Source organism: Sapajus apella, unplaced genomic scaffold (assembly GCF_009761245.1).
Source record: "Sapajus apella isolate SASKATOON/1434 unplaced genomic scaffold, GSC_monkey_1.0 scaffold63, whole genome shotgun sequence".
NCBI classification, from domain to species: Eukaryota; Metazoa; Chordata; class Mammalia; order Primates; family Cebidae; genus Sapajus; species Sapajus apella.
The window spans coordinates 10,100,028-10,121,326 of NW_022437003.1; positions in this window are offsets into that span (position 1 = coordinate 10,100,028).

Below are 21,299 nucleotides of genomic sequence, written 5' to 3' on the forward strand. Positions count from 1 at the left end.
TTATTCTCATTCCCCACCCCTATTTTTTTTTATTGCATTTTAGGTTTTGGGGTACATGTGAACAACATGCAAGTTTGTTGCATAGGTACACACGCGGCAGTATGATTTGCTGCCTTCCTCCCCATCACCTATATCTGGCATTTCTCCCCACAATATCTCTCCCCAACTCCCCACCCCCCGTCCCTCCCCTATTTCCTGCCCCTATTTTTGTCCTCTCCGTAGGTAACCAGTTTAACATGTTTGTTTGTATTATTTTATTTGACTGTGTTCTTGTAAGATGTATATTTCTGTTTTGTAAACATGTGGTTTGCATTTACATGCATGGTGTATAAACAACCTCCTTCTGCTTCTCACTTTTTCTGCCCTGCGTGTGGTCGTGATGTGTGTTGCTGCGTGTGGGGAGGAAGCGGTGTCTCCTGACTGCTGTATAGTACTCCAGCCTGTGCTCCTCTGCTGCCTCATCTGCTTCTGCAGTGATGAGTCTCTGGACTGCCTCCACCTCCCCATTACGCAGGTGCTGCCATGAATCACTAGGAACTAGCAGCATATAGGGATGCCCTATGTCTCAGGGACAGGATTGCTGGGTCAGAGCATACATCCATCCTTATGTTGGCTGAGTGCTGCCAGATTCTTTCCAGGATGACTGCCCCAATCTTGTAGACTGGCAGGAGTTCTTTGTATGTATTCTAGATTGTAGTCCCTCGTCAATTTCACATTACAGATATCTTCTTCCAATAGGTTGTTTGTTCACTTTGTTTATGGAGTCCCTTTGCTTAAAAAAAAATTCCTTTGATCGCTTTTTTTTCTTTTTAAAAATGCATGACAGAGATGGATTGTGAATGGCCCTAAATGATTCTTTGATTATGAGCAAAAGCAGGGAGCTTTTTACCTTAACTAACATAAATTTTGCTACGTTTTGAGACATAGGCAGAGATAGCATCGCACATATGTGGACCTTAGCATGCCTAAATGAGCGAATCAGTGGAGCTTAAATGCAGAGAAACCTCTAAGTATTAATTATAAAACTATCTAAATGTCAGTCTATTTTGGAGGTAGGGTTACCGGAGTTGTAAATAGGAAGTCATGCACATTTGTGATAAGCCCTGTAAATTATCAAAACGAAAGAAAAGAAAGGAAAATTCTTGAGAAGACATTTGTGACCCTGGGCCTCAGGGGCCAGGTCTCAGAAGGGCTGAGAGAAAGAGCCAAACTGGTTTTCCCTTGGGCAGGACTCTGCTTACCCTCCTTGTGAGAATTCAGAAACAGCTCTCTTGGTGGTTCCTATTGGCTCTGCATGTTTGATCTTGGCCAGCAGGTAGCCTGTTAGAGTTAGCAAAGCTTCCAAGGATTATATTTTTTAAAAAATCTAATATCTTGGTATGTGTCAAGAGCCTGTCTTAGTTCATTTTCTGTTGCTATCACAGAATGCCTGAGGCTGTGTAATTTCTTTTTTTTTTTTTTTTTTTGAGACGGAGTTTTGCTCTTGTTACCCAGGCTGGAGTGCAATGGCGGGATCTCGGCTCACCGCAACCTCCGCCTCTTGGGTTCAGGCAATTCTCCTGCCTCAGTCTCCTGGGTAGCTGGGATTACAGGCACGCGCCACCATGCCCAGCTAATTTTTTTTTGTATTTTTAGTAGAGACGGGGTTTCACCATGTTGACTAGAATGGTCTCGATCTCTTGACCTCGTGATCCACCTGCCTCAGCCTCCCAAAGTGCTGGGATTACAGGCGTGAGCCACCGCGCTTGGCCTCAATCATCTCTTAAAGTCTCCACCTCTTAATACTCTTACATTGGGGATTAAGTTTCAATATGGTTTGCAGAGAAGACACACACTCAAACTATAGCAAGGCCTTTATGATCCAGTCCCAATAACAATTCAATTCAATCCTTCCAGCCCCTCCTCCCTTCTGTTTGATGGAAAGCCACATCGACTCCTATACTGCAGCTCCCCTTAGCATGCCACATGTGTGCACAGGCTGATGTCTCTACCTGGAAGGAGCATCCACCTTATGGACGTTTCCCCTTGCTCAAGGCCCAGCCTAAGCTGCATCTCATCTATGAAACTCCATACCCTCCCCCCCCATCCTATCCACATGCTACTACTCTATCAAGTACACAGCTCAATTAGTGCAGCTACGGCAGGGTATTGCAGTTATGATGGGTCTGCCTGCTCCAGTTCCACCTCACTTGGAGCTTCTTGAGGGAGGAACAGGGTCATGTTCATTATGGGTCAGCAATGGACCCTCAGACATATAGCAGAGACCCCGTAATTGTGTCCAATGTGAGGGAAATCTATTTTCTTGCCCATTAAGGATTACCATCTGGTAGCCTTGATCCTCGAGATTTTAAGATATCAATTAACTAATCTGATGAGTGAATTAATGCTATTGCATTACAGGTTTAGTGTGTAAAATCTTCTACATGATATTTACATCTTAAAAGAAAATTTTTGAAAACAGAGGACTCATACTAATATAGAAGAATGACTATAATTATGGAATTTATAAATAGCAACATGTTGACTAGGAAGGGTGGAGGATGTTTGGGGGCAGGCAGTTCTTTCAATGATGTACAAATTACCTCACCTCTGCAAATGATCAGTATTTAGGGATGCATTGAGTATGAACACAGAGTTAGTCTTTTCCTCCAACTTTCTCAATAATAGGGGTAAATAAGGATATAGCACATGAAATCTTTGAGTACCTATGTTGATATGAGTCAAATTTAATCATGACAACAATACATTGATACTTGTCCCTGAATAAGATGTGTTTGATGATATGTTTTGTTGCCAGAAATTTGCTGCTGGAGGAGGTAGAAATAATGTAGGAGGCATAGAAATGTTTCTCTTCAAGATGAAGATTTACTTCTTAGGATCCTCAGTGGGGATTTTCTTTCCTGACTTTTCTTCCTCATCCCTGAACATCAGTGTGTAACAAGTAAAATCTCAGTGCTGCAAAAGAAATAGCACTCAAAGATAAGTCCTCTCAGCAAGGCAGTTAACTTCTTAAGTCCTCTCAGCAAGGCAGTTTACTTCTATAGAAGGGTGCTGTGTAGGGATGGAACAATGGCGGCCGCAGGCTTGGACAAAGGGGGAAGGGGTACTCATGTCTGACGGGGTCATCCCTACTACTGTATCATCTCCTATTGGCTAGGGTTAGACTGCACAAGCTAGACTTATCCCGATTGGCTATTTTAAAAGGAGCAGGGGTACAAGCTGGAGTGACAGGGTGGGTGTTTTGGTGGGAAGGACAGTTATGGGCATATCAGAGCAGTTAGCTAGGGGTGATCAGGTGACTGGGATGAGTCAGGTTGGAGCCAGGGGCAGCGGGGAACAGATGTGAACTACTGATTAGAACTGGTGGAGAAGTTGTTTACTGGAATTACAAGGAAGTTACACTTTAAAATACAGAATTAAAGAATAAGAGAGCTGAACATACTGATTCTTTGAAGAGAAGCTTGGGGTTCACTATAATGAGTGGAAGGGTTCTTACTCCATGAATGCAGACGTCAGCTGGGCAGGTCAGCCCTAGAGATGGGATGCTGTACTGGGCACACAGGTGGCACTCTCTCTCCATCTCTCTTTTCTGTCTCTCTTTATATTATTCTCCTTCTCTGGGCTGGATGACTTTATCTACCCCTCAGTCTACCTGATAGAAAACACACACCCTAGTGTCTACCTCTTACTTCCTATTCCAAAGTCCTGGGGTCTGCAATTTGAGATTCTCACTGGTCTGGTGCAGGTCTGGTGCTCACTGTGGTCCCAGTCAACATGGCTGGGGCTACGTGGCCATGCTGAACAGGCACAGCTACAGAGAGCTCCATGTGACCAAGGCAGGAGTGGAAAGTGGCTCTGGAAAGAAGACCTGTGCACACACTGTCACCAGCGTCTGCTATGACAGCAATCTTTATATGAGAAAAGGTTTTCTGGGCATTCGCCCAATCATTCTTGAGAAATACCCAATTCTCTTTCAGCCCAACACCCAAAAAAAGAGAAAGAAATGGACACAACTTGGAACGTGTTATAACAGGAGTTCTTGTTCTGTTATAACACACTTGTCTTGGTATCACAATATACCTACATATGTGTACAGAATCGCACATTGTCAGAGACGGTAGTGCAAACATACATCCCTTGGGGATCCAGCATATGAGCCTACACAAAAATCTCACAAGGAAAGCAAGTAATTTCAGGTTTTAGGAAAGAGCAGAGATTTGTTATGATAATAGCATTCAACAAGTATAACATTCTAGACTCAAAGCAAATGCCTTGTGGAAAAAAAAAGTGCTAAAATGGCTTGATTGGGGTTTTAATGAGAGTTTTTTTTTCTCCTCTACTCCACCCTCCATCCTTCCCCACCCCCGTTATTTTCTTCAGAAGCCAGTCAAGAGCCCTGTGCTGGGAACACTGAGAGAATGTTAACAATTCAACTCTACCAATTAATTGCGACTTTCTCCATCCTGCTCAGCAGGGTCTCTCTTGCAGGCTGCTGAAAACCTAACAATGCAACTCACCGTTTTGAATACGTAATGATACGTTCATCAGGGGGCTTAAAAATCCTTGGGGCTACAATATCCACTTCTCAGCACCCATTATAGAGGAGAGTATGTCTTATGTGACAGTAAAATGTGAAACGGAATGCCCTCCTTAAAGAGAAAAGGCAACACCCAGGAGATACAGGAATCGTACAGTCATACTGATTAAAAATACACATATAAACACTCACTGTGCCCCTGGTGCCCTGTCCATGAATAAAATGGCTTGCTCAGGAAACCAGGTTTGGAGTGGAGATTTGCCCATCACCTACCAGATCCGTGTGGAAGTTTCAGAAGTGGAGTCAGCTAGTTAGTTCACCCTGCTACGTACTGAGAACTAGTAAGTCTGTACTACCATTTGGGAGAGACAGAAGAACTGACCAAGTACGGGTCTTTCATATGGAGCTTACAGTCTGTTATTGGTGACCAAGTGTAGAGGTAAAGGGTGAACAGATTTAAGGGAAGATTTAAGACATAGGCCTGAGGATAATTAAGTACCAAATTAGTATCACTAATAGTGAGTGCTGCTTTTAGCTACAGTTCAGTACAAGAAAGGAAGGAAAGAGGAGAGAATTGGATTTTCTTGTGCTTCCTCTGGTTTTGCCTAATTGGGTATGATGAATGTGTTTGCTCCAGGAATGGCATGAAGAGATTTAGGAAAGAAAGTGATAAATTCTGTTGTGAAAACAGGGACGTAGAAAGGGCCCCAAAGGAGTTGGTTTTTAAAATCCAGCTGAATGTCGCTGTACATTTTACAGTTTGATGTTGTGTTTCTAACCTAGTCATTCTCAATCAGGAATGGTTATATTGAAGGTTAGGTGGGGATCACTGATTGACGGCAGGGGAAAGTCAGGGAGAAAAGTCCGGTAAAAGACGCAGGACACAAAGTAATTATGAATGAATGGGGGAGCCATGTCTTCTGCAAGTGAAATGTTCATTAGAGTCATCTCATTTTACAGGCAAATGCCTGGGAGTTTGGTAAGACTGTAGACAAGCCACTTCCCCTGCAACCAAACCTCATGTTGACAACTTGGGCTCTGCAGTGTTTTGCACCCCCACCACCTGCTCTCTAAACCAAAGCAGCATATCTGCAGGACACGTAGTCTAGGTTGATCTTGGACTAGCAGGGAGAAAGGTTTGGATCACTGCGGTGGTTTGATTGTCCCTGTCAAACTGTTGTTGAAATTTAGTTGTCAATGTAACATTATTGGGAGGTGAGGTCTCTAAGAGGTGATTAGGTCATGAGGGCTCTGTCTTCCTCAGTGGATTGGTGCAGGTGTCATAAGGGTGGCTTAGTTACTGTGGGAGTGGCTCCTGATGACAGGACGAGCTTGGCCTGATTTCCTGTCTTCATCTCGTATGTTTGTTCACCATGTGATGGTTCTCACTGCCGAAATGATCTTAACCAGATGTCAGCATCATGCTCTTGGACTTACCAGTCTTAAGAATGCTGAGGAATAAATTTATTTTCTTTACAAACTGTGCAGCCTGTGGTATATTTTTATAGCAGCGGAAAATGGACTAAGACAATCACAAGTTTCAATCGTGATCCAAGGGTTGGAAGAGGGATTCTGGTAGGATAAACTGTCCTTGCTTCTTCACACTCACCCTATCTATTAGAAGACTCTTTGGCATCTATACAAAACAAACCAGAAAAAATGTGATGAGAGCTGGAGATGGCAGAAGGAGAGTCACTTATAGCTAGTGTGATGACTCTCACAGTACGTATCAGGCCCAGGAAAGTAAACAGCTCCATCATACTATCATGCCACAGCTCATGAAAGGGGGAAGGTCAAAGTCACATAGATACTAGGGATATTCTTTCTTCACATGAGATTACATTGTGGTGTTTTCAAGGAAAATTAATGCTTGACTTGGCAAGGTGTTCTTTGCAATTATCAAATAAACCAGTTGGGGGTTAGCCAGGGTGCTCCTAGAGGAAATGAAGATGATGAATTGGAACTGGGCACCCAATGTTGCTTTCACTTATAGAACTAACTCATCCCTACCCTCTTCATGCCTCAAACCTCCACTCAGGCCCACTGAAGTTGAGGCATTTGCAAGAAGCAACTGGGAATCCAAGGTGCAGAGCTCCTCTTCTGGTTAAGAGGGGTAGAATTTGCAGAGGGAAGGAGAGGGTACTCCATGCAGTGAGACTTTGTGAAAAGGACTATGGAATAAAAGGGGGTAATCGAAGAGAGTGTGTGAAATATGAATGAAGGAGTTGGTTTTTAAAATCCAGCTGAATGTCACTGTAAATTTTACAGTTTGATGTTATGTTTCTAACCTAGTGGTTCTCAAGCAGGAATGGTTTTGAACATTGAAGGTTAGGTGGGGATCACTGATTGAAGGAAGGAGAAATTTCAGCAGGGAGAAAATTCAACTTTTCTTCTCCTGGCAGAGCTCAACTCGGAAAGACCTTCTTCTCTTGTTAGCAGGAAGGAATAATTATCTTATACAAAATGAAAATTTCAGTTCCTGCTCTGCCATACTACTCTTTTTACAACGAACTTATTCAGAATATCTAATAAAAAATAAGATGCCATTCCAGTAGTAACAAAAACAATATAATATTTAGGAATTGCTTTGATCAAGATTACATCAGACTTCTCTGGAAAAACATTTTAAAACTTTTATAGGAGGCATAGAACATGATATCAGTAAATATTGTGTCCTTGAATGAACAATTCAATGTTATAAAGATTACAGCTCTTCCCAAGTTAGTGTATCATCTCAATGTACTTTCAAATCAAAATTCTAGTTGGATTTTTTTCCCAGGAACTCCAGAAATTTTGGAAGGAATAAAGATTGACAAATAGGTAAGTCAATTTTAAAAAGAAAACAAAAATAAAAAGGGGAACTTATTCAGATATTAAAATATGCAACAAAGCCAAAGTAATACAAATCATATGCATTCACATACATATAGACCAATGGAACGGAATAGGAAGCTCAGTGACAGACCCAAACATATTAGAAACAATGACGAGACACCACACATTACTGGGAAATTGCTCGAATGACTGCCACATAGGCTCTCTACCGAAAAGGTAAAAATGAAATCCCTACTTTACACAGTATGCAAAAGTAGACTCCAGACAGATCAAAGGCTTACTCTAGAGAATAGTTCTGCTGACTGTAAGAGACAAAGCTATAAAGTTAATAGAAGAAAATGTTAGGAGAATGTCTTTAGCAGAAAGCTAAGAAAGGACTTCTTAAATAAAATTCCGGAAGTACAAACTAGAAGCCAAAAAAATTGACACGTTTGTTTACATGGTAATTAAGAACCTTATTCATGGAAGGTTTGTGGAGAAATGGCAGAGTGGAAGAAGATATTTGCAAAGTTTAAATCTGACAAAGGATTAATAAGTAAAATATTCAAAGAAGGTCTGAAAAGTAACTCTAACAGAAAAAATGAACAAAAGATATCAACAGGCATTTTAGAAAGAACTCAAAAGACAATAAATATAAAGGAATGCTTTTATATAGGAATAGCCAAAGAAATGCAAATGAGAATTCGCTTTATACCAATTTCGACAGGAAACAATTAGAAAGTGGGGTGATGTCAGTTGATGGTGGAGAAAGGGGTTTGGCTTACCTAGGGCCCCTCATGCACTGTGGGTAAGAGTCTAGACTGACTTGTAGACGTTTTCATCAGTAACCTGGTACTACTTAGGTTAAATACCTGTATAAGCCATGACCTTGTTATTTCATAACTAGATATGTATCCCAAAGAATGTTCATGCTGGTCTGTATGGGGAAACACACAGGGATGTTCACATTAATATATTAATATATTATTATGCTGACGGAGAGTTACAGTCCCAGGAGAGTTTCTTAGTGAAACATGGTAGATATACATCATCGATGGAAATACTCCACAGTAACAAGAAGCAATGGGTTCAACGTACAATAGCCATGTGGATTTTCTTTAAAACTGATGCTGATTAAAAAAAAGAAACAGAAAAAATGTGCAACATAAATCATTTCTACAAATTAAAAACACCCAACACCAAAGAGCAATAAATATTATGTAAGAAAACATGCAAAAAGATGGATGTTAAATGCATTAGAATAATTACTTGTGGGGGGCAGTTATATGAGGATTATAAATGAGGACAAAGGGGACAGATAAACAAACAAATAGACAAAAAAGGTCCCCACAAGGGCCAAAGATGATATTGTGCCAAGAGCTATCAAGTATAATTATATCCACCAACTCTCCATGTCTAAGGTTAAAAAAAAATGTAACTGACTGGCCAGTAGGAATTCCTTAAATGTCTATCAGCGTTGGGTGATGAAGACCATTAAGTCAGAAGTATTTGGGGACAGATGACCACCACCTTAGTCATCTTTGTAGGCAAAGATAGATGGGTCTGGGATAAGGGAAGCAGGTGGGCCCCAGCCTCTCCATGGATTAGTGGGTGGATTCACCATGGGTTAGGGCAGTAGCAGAGGAAAACTCACTCCAAGCGCAAAAGACAGAATGAATTCCCTGAGTGCTCTCCATGGTTACCTGGGGTGTGTCTTTGAGGTAGAAACAAGGGACTTTGCATCGTTTGCATAGTGTGGTTTAACAAGTTAGAATGGGGGAAGAGGGAAGGAAGTATGAACTCCTGAAGGAGGGTCTGGAGCAGAAGAAGGAGGTAGGGGAGACTGGACGGAGGAAGCCACTGGAGGACGCTGCCAAGCAGGGTGGAGTGTGGAGACCATCCAAGGGTGAAGCACACCCTGGAAAGGAGGGAATGAGACCCCCAAGAGCCATAGGCTCGGGAAGGGCAGGACAAGATGCTGCAGGTGTAGAGCCAGCAGAGAGGCTTGTGCCCTTGAATTCTTTGCCCTGCTTTCACCTTTCTGTCACACAACACATCCGCAATTCTTAGTGGTTCTGACGTGAGAAATGCCATCTCTGAATGTCCTGCCTGGACACTCTTAAAGCCCATGTAGACAGCAAGACATGCCTGTGGGGCCCCATGTCCCCGGGGTTCTGTCTGGAAGAATGCAGCAAATGTTCCTGTGTATGTGTAATTACACCTGTGCCTCGTCTCCTCCTCAGTACATTCAGGAAATTTCTGATGACTCAATCTACTCTCTCTCTCTCTCTCTCTCTCTCTCTCTCTCTGTGCGTGTGTGTGTGTGTGTGTGTGTGTGTGTGTGTGTGTGTGTGTGTTTCATCATTCCCCCAGGCTCCCCATCTGTCCAGAAAGCCTGCTCCTTCCTTTCCCTGGTGGGCCCCTGAATTGGGCTACACCCACCCCGATTCTTTGTACTTAACTCTCCTCCAGAATTCTCCTCTCTTATCTGAACCTCCTCCTTTACACAACTCCCCCAGTTCTTTTTTTTAAAATACACTTAAATTCTACTGCAGCATGTGGGGGAGATAAGAACTGTTGGTTTAATTACAATAGCATCCTACATGATGCTTTCATGATGTTTAATTACAATAACATTCTTCATAATGCTTTTGACCTTGGCAAAGCTTGGGAAAACTAAGACTTCTCAGCCTTGCATAGTCCACAGCTGAAATCTCCAGGTGGAGTGGAAATAGATTATTTAGAAACAGGCAGAGGTAAACATAGTGCGGAAATGGCACCTCTTTTGGGGCCCTGTCCCTCTGCTGTCTGCCCTCCTGACCCTTACCATGTTAACTTCGGCAAAATGTAACTGCATTGCCAAGTGCAAGAGTTTTGGGTGTCTGGGTATCACCCAGACTTTGTGTATTTTTTGTGTCTTCATGTTTCAAAAACATTTCACTTCAATGACAGAGAGGCTTGTTGCCGCTACGAGGTTTCTAAAATGCATCATGATGGTGAAAAGTTCCACCAATGCCCTCTTACTTTTGCTGATGTGAGTCAGGATGACCTTTTCGCCTCCTTCCAGAGAATATTTATAAAAACCAGACACAGCACACATGTTGGAGGGAGAATGCTGGACAAGGCCAAGCACAGATGGAAAGAAGCAGACAGAACACCTCTCCCTGGAATGACGCTGGTGAAAACCCTCCTGAAGCCATCAGGCTTTTCTAGTTGTTCTTTGAAAGAGGATGTTCCATGCCCAGTGTGTACACAAACATATGTTTAGTTTCTGTGTCTTCTCCCTGACTTCCAGAAGTCAGAAGCTTAGTCCCATCATCTGTAGAAGGAAGGAAGGAAAGAAGTGAAGATCACTTGGGCCTTAAGGTGGGATTACTTTTAGCAGCAGGAGGAAGGTGACCTGAAGGACAAGCTCGCTCACCTTGAGGGGAAGCACGGGGCTAAACGGGGCTTTCTCTGTGTCTCACTCAGCGCAGGCTGCCATGACAAAGTACCACAGATGGGGTAGTCTAAACCACAGAAATTTATCTCTCACCGAGCACTGTGGCTCACGCCTGTAATCCCAACACTTTGGGAGGCCAAGGTGGGCGGATCACCTGAGGTCAGGAGATTGAGACCAGCCTGCCCAACAGGGTGAAACCCTATCCCTACTAGAAATACAAAAAATTAGCTGGGTGTGGTGGTGGGCGCCTGTAATCCCAGCTACTTGGAAGGCTGAGGGAGGAGAATCACTTGAACCCGGGAGGTAGAGGTTGCAGTGAGCCGAGACTGCCCCATTGCACTCCAGCCTGGGTGACAAGAGCGAAACTCCACCTCAAAAACAGAAACAAATAAAAAAAGAAATTTATTTCTCACAGTTCTGGAGACTGGAAGTCTGAGATGAGGGTGCCAGCATGGTGGGGTTCTGGTGGGGGCTCTCTTCCTGGTTTGCAGACAGCTCCTTCTCACTGTGTGTTCACATGGCCTTTTACTGGTGTGTGCTCCTGCAAAGAGGGGGAGATTACTGCCTTCCTTTTCTTATAAGGGTACTGTCCCTGTCTGTTTTGGCTGCTGTAACAAAACACCTGAACCTGGGCAATTTATAAACAACAGAAATGTACTGCTCATAGTTCTGCAGGCTGGAGAGTCCAAAATCAAGGTGTCAACAGATTCAGTGTCTGGTGAGGGCTACTTTCTGCTTCAGAGATGGCGCCTTCTTATTGCATCCTCACATAAGGGGGAAGCAGTTTCCCTACAGCCTCTTTTATAAAGGCACTAATCCCATTTGTGAAGGCTCAACCCCTCTGGCCTAATTACCTCTCAAACGCCCTATCTTCTAATACCATCACCTTGAAGGTTAAGTTTCAACCTATAAATTCTGGGGGAACACCAACGTTCAGACCATGGCAGACACTGATCCCATCTCGAGGGTCCCACCCTCACAGCCTCATCTAAAACAAAATACCTCTTAAAGCCCCACCTCCAAATGCCATCATGGGGGATTAATGCTTCCACGTAGGAATTGTGGGAGGAAGCAAACATTCTGCACATAGCATCCTGGTAGGCTGGGAGGGTGTTGGCGTCCAGCCCCCCAGCAGCTGCTCCTGCCTGGTCAGGTCCAGCCTCACCATTCCAACTCGATGCCTTGTGATGCTCCCCTCTGGTGAAGTGTGTGATAGTCCCGGGGGCTGAATGGGGAGAGAGACAGAAGTACTTTTTAAGAAATCTAGAGCAGGGCTCTACTGTTCTGTAAGAATGCATCGGCCAAAACCAAAACAAATGATCAAAAAACTCAACCGCAACAACTACCAAAATCAAAAAGTTGCACTTATAACTTCAAACATATTGGTCGGGCATGGTGGCTCAAGCCTGTAATCCCAGCACTTTGGGAGGCTGAGGTGGGTAGCTCACGAGGTCAGGAGTTCAAGACCAGCGTGACCAACATGATGAAATGCCGTCTCACTAAAAATACAAAAATTAGCCGAGTGTGGTGGCGTGTGCCTGTAATCCCAGCTACTCAGGAGGCTCAGGCAGGAGAATCGCTTGAACCCGGGAGGTGGAGGTTGCGGTGAGCCAAGATTTCGCCACTGCACTCCAGCCTGGGCAACAGAGTGAGACTCCATCTAAAAAAAAAATTAATAAAACTTTTTTGTTATTTTATTTAATAATTGTTCCATCTAATTATGACATCTAGTAATTATGACATCTAGTTTTGTTTGTTTGTTTGTTTTAGCAGAGTCTAACTCTGTTGCCCAGGCTAGAGTGTAGTGGTATGATCTCAGCTCACTATAACCTCTGCCTCCCAGGTTCAAGCAATTCTCCTGCCTCAGCCTCCCAAGTAGCTGAGATTACAGGTGCGCACCACCATGCCCAGCTAATTTTAGTAATCTTAGTAAAGGTGGGGTTTTGTCACATTGGCCAGGCTGGTCTCAAACTCCTGGCCTCATGCAGTCCTTCTTCCTCAGCCTCCCAAAGTGCTGGGATTACAGGCAGGAGTGCGCCCACCCTGGTATTCATTTTTAGAAAAATTTTCTTATCACTTTGATTTTTAGAATTTAATCTTTTTATTTCATCAAGGAATTTATCTTGACACCATCTGAAAAACTTACCTATCCATTTAAGCTAATTCTTATTTCTCTTTGGTATTCATTTCCTCTTCTTTCTCTGGTGATGCAGAGCTTTGTATAAAATTATTCTTTCACAAGGGTCATTTTATTGTAAAAGATTTTATTTTCAATTTCTTTTTAGCACTATATTTGAAAATAAAATGTTGGGTTTTACTGGGAGTAGGTATTCCTTCCTGTACTTTTGAGTTTTGCAAAGGAGGAAGAGGAGGAGAGGATCCCTGATGCTGGGGGATATAGCCAGGGAACCTGATATGGTGGTGAGAGAGATTGCGTGGCTTGTATTCTGTGGTAGCTATCACACCATCAGCTTGATTACCTCTACATTCAGGGAGCTCACTCCACTAAAGAGGGCAGGAAGGTAAGGAGCAGTGACAGTTTGGTTTTTCAGTAGCAGAATTAAAAATCTCTTTGTTGGCTGGGTGCAGTGGTTTATGCCTGTAATTCCAGCACTTTGGGAGTCCAAAGTGGGCAGATCACTTGAGGCCAGGCATTCTAGACCAGCCTGGCCAACATGGCGAAACCCTGTCTCTACTAAAAATACAAAAATTAGCTGGGTGTTGTGGTGTATGCTGTAATCCCAGCTACTTTGAACCTAGGAGGGGGAGGTTGCAGTGAGCGGAGATTGTGCCACTGCACTCCAGCCTGGGTGACAGAGTGAAACAGTATCTCACATACACACACACAAAGTATCTTTGTTTTTGCTTTCTCCTCCTTTTTTCTTGGATTCCTATAAAAGTTTTAAGCCATTTGTCACTGAGTGTCCACCAACTCCATGCTGTGTCCCAGTAGTTTGAACTTGAGAAGACAAACCTCACCGTTTGAAAAGACACAGTGACCATGCCAAAGGCTGTTCAATCTTCCTCCACTTGGGGAAACTGTGCTTGAGAGGAACAATGGTCTTTGCAGCGTTAATGCCTCATTTGCTTTAAGCAGATACAGGGATTTGCAGTTTTTGAAAACAAAATCAGTTACCACTCTTTCCTTTGGGAGCGTCCTTCTTTTGCCCTTCAAAAGTCATTCACCCCCTGTCTATTGATAACATATCCTCAGATAGAGGCGAGTTGGGGAGTGTTCCCTTCACCTAGTACTTCTCTGTGGCCAAAGAGGCAGTAAAAGTCAGCCCTTTGCAGTCGACATATTCACATGTATGGAAAGAAAGTGCCAAATTATCCTTTGAGATGTTGTAAGACCCGAGTTGACCCCAAATTGTACTGTGAGAGGAAACAGATGGGGGAATAAAAGATGTCCTTTTGAGAAAGAAATCCTTTCTTCTATCAAGAGGCTTCCACTGAGAACTGTCCCCCCAGTCCCAAAAACCAGAGAGTCCAAGAAAGCCCCACCCCGCTGATTGGTCTACGGATTCTGGAGCGAGAACAGATATACTGCTTGCTCACTGCATCGTAATTGGTTTTGAAAACACATTTGCAAGATGGCAGTGAGCCAAACACTCCCTTCCTCATTGCGCCTTTCATTTCAGAGGGCTTATGACTGATTTAAAGGATTTTTTTCCCTCTGTGTCCCCCCAACTTTTTCTGAAGAGGCAAAATATCTCAAGTTATTTGGACTGGGTCCTGGCTATGAACAACCTACCCATGACAAGAGGAAAACAGAGCTCAGGTTTGCTGATTTTTATAGCAGGACGAAACTGAACTACAATTTACTTGTCTTGCCCAGAGCCAGCTCAAAGATGAAGCAGATTGGAACAGTCTCAGACTTTCCTTGTTGCAGAGCTGGATTCAAAGTTCAATAAAAATAGAGAAAAATATCTTTTGAAGGCCTAGGAAGCATATGGGGGCATGAAAGTGTACACACGTGTGTTACTTTAAGAGCATGTTGAACGAGTGAGATGGTAACGTTGGAGTTTTGCTGAGATCCTGAAGTCTTTTTTTTTTCCCTGAGCATTTCCAATTCAGAAGCCAAGTTGCACATCTTCTCTCCATATGACAAGGGCAATCCGATGTGGGAGTGAGGCTTTCTTTCATTCTTGGTGGCTGAGACCTTTGCGCGGAGTTCTTCGGTGAATAACAATGTGATGTCACATAGCTGTGATGGGCACAGGAGAGTTGCATTATGGTGATGGCGTGTGTGTGTGTGTGTGTGTGTGTGTGTGTGTGTGTACAGAAGGTAGAAAGCAACCGGATTCAGATTCTCCAGGGTAGAAGTTTTGGCCTTTGTTTTAGCTTTTGTGTCACGAAGAGTTGCATGTGGCTATAAATACGAACATGATTGGCAAAATCTGCAGATTACGTAAAACCTGTGAAGGGCGCAGAATGCTTTATATACATCACATATTGGCAGTGCCTATTCATAGGATGCACATTGTAGAATTTGCTCTGTCTTTTTTTTTTTTTTTTGAGCTTACTCATTCTATGTTGATGTGTACTTTTCTCCTCTTCTCGCCCCTTTCAGGAATCTTATTTTGAGCAGCCTAACTGGAGATTTGTAAGGAGGGTAACTCTCAAGATCACATCTGTTTAGATAAAAGGGCAGGGCTATTTCCTGATGTTGGCAAAGGGATTATGTAACAAGAAATCCTCATCAGTGTCAATGTGATGCATGGGATGACGTGGCACTTGGGAAATAGGGATATAAGTCAATATTCTCTTACCAGCTTCAATGTGGGAACTGGTTTTCCATATGATGCTTTTTATTCTTTGTCTGTTACTCCCTAATTGGAACTGACACCTGAAAATTTTCTCTTGTTAATTTTTTATTGTGATTTTGCCACCACGCTGCTCATTAGAAAAACCTGGCTACAAAATTGCCTCTTTGAAGCAGCAGGACTAGCCACATCTTCCTGCTGCACCCGACCCCAGTTTCCCTTTTCTAGCCAGGGATGGAGGGAGATTAGCTATGCCTCATAATCGGGCAAGTTCTAGATATTTAAATCTTTTCTGCTCTTTATATTTTTCTGATTCAGGAGTGGCTGGAAATACTGGAAATTTGCTTCCCTTCAGATTCTGCAAAACCCCACCTATCATAGGGATTCTAGGGACTTTGTCGCAGGATGACAACTGGCCTGAAGAAGAAAGGCCAGGCCACACTGGAGTGCTATGGAGCAACCTATTTTTAGTGGATTTCTCTGTTCTGTTCCTGACGTATATCCCAAGATGGATTTTAGCTGGGGTTTGTTTTTTTTTTTTGAGATGGAGTCTCGCTCCATTGCCCAGGCTGGAGTGCAGTGGCATGATCTCAGCTCACTGTAGCCTCCCCTCACAGGTTCAAGTGATTTTCCTGCCTCAGTGTCCCAAGTAGCTGGGACTACAGGCGCCTACCAGTATGCCTGGCTAATTTTTGTTTTTTTAGTAGAGGCAGGGTTTCACCATGTTGTCCAGGCTGGTCTCAAACTCCTGATTTCAAATGATCCACCCACCTCGGCCTTCCAAAGTGCTGGGATTACAGGTGTGAGCCACCATGCCCAGCTGGATTTTAGCATGTTAAAACTGTACCTTTCTTTCTTTTTTTTTTCCTTTTATTTATTCAAGGTGATATGTGTGATCCTTCCTTCCTTCCTTCCTTCCTTCCTTCCTTCCTTCCTTCCTTCCTTCCTTTTCTTTTTTTTTCCACACTGTACATTTTACTCTTTCTCTTTCTTTCTTTCACACTATACATTTTACCCAATCTTTGAAATCTCTGACCTGTCTTATGATACTTCTTTCTTTCTCTCCTTCTTTCTTTCTTTCCTTTCTTTCTTTCTTTCTTTTCTTTTCTTTCTTTCTTTCTTTCTTTCTTTCTTTCTTTCTTTCTTTCTTTCTTTCTTTCTTTCTTTCTTTCTCTCTCTCTCTCTCTCTCTCTCTCTTTCTGTCTCTCTTTTTCTTTCTTTCTTTCTTTCACACTGTACATTTTACTCAATCTTTGAAATCTCTGACCTGTCTTCTTCCCAGGGCCTGGAAGCAAGTTTGTGGCTGAAAGAGGCATGTAGGTGAAGAGCCATTGCTAATGACCTCCCCATCATTGCTTCACACTTCAGTGTGCATGAGTCATCTAGGCATCTTGTTAACTAACAGGCACATTCTAATCCCTTAGGTTTGAGGTGGCACCCAAGAGTCTATTTATGTATTCGTTTATTGAGACAGGGTTTTGCTCTGTGGCCCAGGCTGGAGTGCAGTGGCGGGATCATAGCTCTCTGTAACCTCTAACTCCTGAGCTCACATGATCCTTCCACCTCAGCCTCCTGAGTAGGTGGGACTACAGGCACGTACTACGACAACTGGCTAATTTTTAAACTTTTTGTATGGATGGGGATCTCGTTATGTTATCTAGGCTGGTCTTGAACTCCTGGCCTCAAGCAGTCCTCCTGCCTCAGCCTCCCAAACCTCTGGGATTACATGTGTGAGCCACAACGCCTGGCCACGACTCTGTCTTTTTGACAGTGCCAGATGATGGTTGTGAGCTGCACTTTTAGGCTTAAATGATCAGGTCTCATGTCTTCACTGGCAGTGGTCGGGGAGTGGGCCTGGGTGGGCATGGTACAAAGATACTGAAAATTTTGTTCTGACTCTTCTGAGCCCCACTAATGTTCTGCTCATTTGCAGGCCCTCTTCAAAAGTGCAGTTGACTTGAACAACTAGGGGGTTAGGGGTGCTGACCCCCTGTGTAGCAGAAAATCTGATCTCCCCCAAATTTAACTACTAATACCCTACTCTTGACCAGAAATGTTAGGGATAATAAGAACAGTTGGTTAACACATATTTTGTATGTTATATGTATTATACACCGTTTTCTTTTTTTTTTTTTTTTGAGACGGAGTCTTGTTCTGTTGCCTAGGCTGGAATGCCATAGCGCGATCTCAGCTCACTGCAACCTCTGCCTCCTGGGTTTAAGTGATTTTCCTACCTCAGCCTCCCAAGTAGGTGGAATTACAGGTACCTGCCACCACGCCCAGATAATTTTTGTATTTGTTTTTTTAGTAGAGATGGGATTTTGCCATGTTGGCTTCCCAAAGTGCTGGGATTACAGGTATGAGCCACTGCACCCAGCCATATATACTGTATTCTTACAATAAAGTTAGCTAGAGAAAAAAATGTCATTAGGAAAATCATAGAGGCCAGGCACAGTGGCTCATGCCTGTAATCTCAGCACTCTGGGAGGCCGAGGCGGGTGGATCACCTGAGATCAGGAGTTCGAGACCAGCCTGAGCAATATGGTGAAGCCCCGTCTTTACTAAAAATACAAAAATTAGCTGGGCATGGTGCTGCATGCCTGTAATCCCAGCTACTTGAGAGGCTGAGGCAGGAGAATCACTTGAACTCAGGAGGCAGAGTTTGCAGTGAGCTGAGATGGCACCACTGCACTCCAGCCTGGGTACCTGTCTCCCGCCTCCAAAATGTACTCCACAAATGTACCTATTTGAGACTCCATCTCAAAAAAAAAATAAAAAGGAAGAAAGAAAAAAGAAAGAAAATCATAGGAAGATAAAATATGTTTACTCTTCATGAAATGGAAGTGGATCATCATAAAGATCTTCACCCTCCTTGTCTTCAGGTTGAATTGGTCGAGGAGGAGGAGGGAGAGGAGGGACTGGCTTTGTTGTCTCAGAGGTGGCAGAGGCAGAAAAGAAAAATCCATGAATAAGTGGACTTAACCCGTTTTGTTCGAGGATCAACTGTATTTGGAATAAACTCAATAACGCTGCGCTGTTTCAGGAGCCAGCCTGTGGGAGACGGGGTAGAGACTTGTTACGGAAAAGAATGAGATCAAGCAGATACAGAGAAAGATAGAGATGGCTGGGGCAGATGGTCTCTCCTATAATTTCTGTCACTATCTCTTCCATCCTTTTCTCCCTGTTTCAATTTCTTTTTTCTCCATCTTGTTTTCCTCGTTGCTTTTCTGTCTGCTGTAAGATAACAGAATAATTCCACTAAAGTTCAGAGACACTGGATGCTTGGAAAGCAATATCTGAGCCCCAGCCCCGCCACAAAGTGTGACTGGGCCAGTATCTTGGGGTCTCTGGGCCTCAGTTTCCTTTCCTGTAACATGAGCAAGTTGGGTTAGGTGATTTCTAGACCTTTTCCAGTTCTTCGGGGCTATGACTCATAATCCATGTAAATATGTTGATCCGTTACTTGGGGCAAATCTGTTCAATATGCAATGTAAATGAATGAACTGTGATCTCGTCAGGGTTGCCGGAGTACATAATTCCTGAGTCCACGGGGCATGTGAACACGTGCTCAGAACACTCCTAAGTGAGCATCCCGCCCCACCCCCCAACCCCAACTCCCAGCGCCATTGCCCTCCCCGGTGTGAGGCTGTCTGAGAGAAGCACCCTCTGGATTTCTCAGAATTAAAAATCTGTTCTTCTTTAGGGCGTTCACAGCCCTTGTAAAAGATTATCATTATTATTATTCATATCATTTGACGGGCAGATTCTTATCTAATATCCCCAGAGTTAGAAAACTCGCTTGAAAGCCTTCAAAACGTGGAACTGTGAAACTCATTTTGTAAATAATGTCATGCATTGTTATTTCTTGGGGAAGGGTACAGGAGGAAGACAAGGAGACTTGTTGACTCAGGAGATGGGCTGTGATAGAGGAAAGGGTGGTTGGCCCTTTCTTCCTTTTCTTCTCTTTCTGCTTCTGTATTCTTACAATGTCATTTTACTCAATCTGGCCTGAAGATGTTAGAAGGTAGAAAGCAACTGCATTCTTCTTCCCCTTCCCCTTCCCCTTCCTCTTCTTATTCTTTTCCCAACTGTTTGTTTTGCAAGTATAATAACCAACAAGCAACCAGATTAAAAAAAAAAAGAGAGAGAGAGCCGAAGAGGAAAGGAAGAGAAGCCATTGGGCACTGTGAGGTTAAAGCCTGCCCACCAGGGTGGACGAAAGATCTATGACTGCTGAGAACAGCATCAGTCAGCTTCTGCCCTTGTTCTCCTGTCCTGCGTCTATGGGGAAAATTAGACCTGTTGGGAGAGAAGTCAAAGTTATTTCGGACCATTTGACCCTGACGCAGAGAAACGCAGCAGCACCCACGGTAGAAAGGAGGGGTGACAGGGTAGAGACTGTTTCCTGGGGATGGTGAGTAACATCTGCAGAGTGCCTTCATCTGTGTTGTCACAGATTCACAGGTCCATGGCCCACCCCACCCTGCCCCCAGGTCCCTTAGCTAGTCAGGGTGGAGCTAAGAGCCCCAGATCCTAAGCTTCACTTCACTGGGCAGCCTCATGATAGAGAAGCAGTAAGAGACCAAGCAGCCTGAACCCGGAAGGCCTAAAACGAGTTCCTTCTGGCATTCCACCAGATGCCTAGTGAAGAGAAGATGGTGGCCACCCATGAATAACTCCCAGCCTTCCCGAGAGAATGGGTGGCAGAATCATCACTCGCCTTTGCTGGACTTTAGCCTTGTACCTGAAACTGCAGTCACCAGTGAGCAGTCAGCCAAACTAAACATGACCGTTGGGAAATCAGTTTCCCAGAGTTGTTACTTCAGAGAAGTCGTCATTGTGGAGGTAGAAGACAGGTGCAGTGAAAGGGAGGGAGAAAACCTCCCTGGGCGGCTGGGTGACATTGTCCAGGTATAGTTTTGTTGTGATTTTTCTCTCATTTTCCCAGGAGATAAGAAGGGTTTTCTGGAGCTCTCTTATGCTAGCTACCCGGGCTGATCATGCTCAGATGGTTCCCAAATCATCATTCAGATGGAGTCTATGTTGATTCACCTGATAACACCTTCTCTAATGAGATGACTTGGAAATCTGTTGCCAAAAACACTGTCCTGATTAATTTCCTTTTTTTAATTTAATTTTTATTTTATGTGTGGGGGCGTATGTAAAGGTGTGTTACTTAGATAAACATGTGTCATGGGGGTTTGTTGTACATATTATTTCATCATCCAGTTTTTAAGCCCAGTACCCAGTAGTCATCTTTTCTTCTCCTCTCCCTCCTCCCACCCTCCCCTCCTCAACTAGACCCCAGCGTCTGCTGTTCCCGTCTTTATGTTCATAAGTTCTCATCATTTAGCTCCCACCCGATTCCATTTTATTTCCTAGCATCTACTTAATAGAGTGTTCAGTTGCTGTTTCTTCAATACTGATGCCTCAAATGTAAACATGGGCAGCAAGTCAGTCTGAGCAAAGATACGATTCTCTCCGCCTCTGCCACCTTTCCCCAGGTCTGAGCCTCCCTCATCTCTGGCTGTACCTTTACAGTAGCCTCTTCACTCGGCTACGTGCTTCCACTCTTGCCCCATTCCAAAGAATTCTCCAGAATTCAGCCAGAGAGATCACGTTGAACTGGAAATGAGCATGTTGAACATGCCACCCTCTGTTATAAATGGACATAACTTCTCATGGCTATTTTGTTTTGTTTTCATTTTTTTATTTTTCATTTTTGTGAATACGTAGTAGA